Source organism: Etheostoma spectabile, chromosome 6, assembly GCF_008692095.1.
Source record: "Etheostoma spectabile isolate EspeVRDwgs_2016 chromosome 6, UIUC_Espe_1.0, whole genome shotgun sequence".
Taxonomy (NCBI): Eukaryota; Metazoa; Chordata; class Actinopteri; order Perciformes; family Percidae; genus Etheostoma; species Etheostoma spectabile.
Window position 1 is genome coordinate 24378988 of NC_045738.1, and position 470 is coordinate 24379457.

The following is a 470-nucleotide window of genomic DNA, read 5'->3' on the forward strand; positions in this document are numbered from 1 at the left end:
AGAGAGAGAGAGAGAGAGAGAGAGAGTCCATCTTAATAAACCATGTGTTAAAAAACCTTCTTCTACACAATTGATGAGCAAAACATGTCGCATACCCCACAGCTGCAATTGTTTTCTCACAAAACCCTGTTTGTATGCAAATTGGATCTGACAATGTCACATATCTGGGAAACTGGGGATGGACATAACAGAGAAAAATCATTTCCTACATGGCCGCATCATAATAATTGCATTGTTTCAAAAATGAGTGGAATAATTATTCCGCCACCATCTGTCTATTGTTTTCCAAGACAGCTGTGCCGCGAATGGATTTCATAAGGGCGAACTCCTAAAATGATTACAATGGTATATGCAATCTGCTTTCAAAATAAAACATGTAGTTTATTCAGCATTGTCCATATATGCTCGTAATGCGTTCCGTGGGAGGCCAGGTTTCAGCTGCTACAATGAGTTTTTTTGTTGTATTTGAG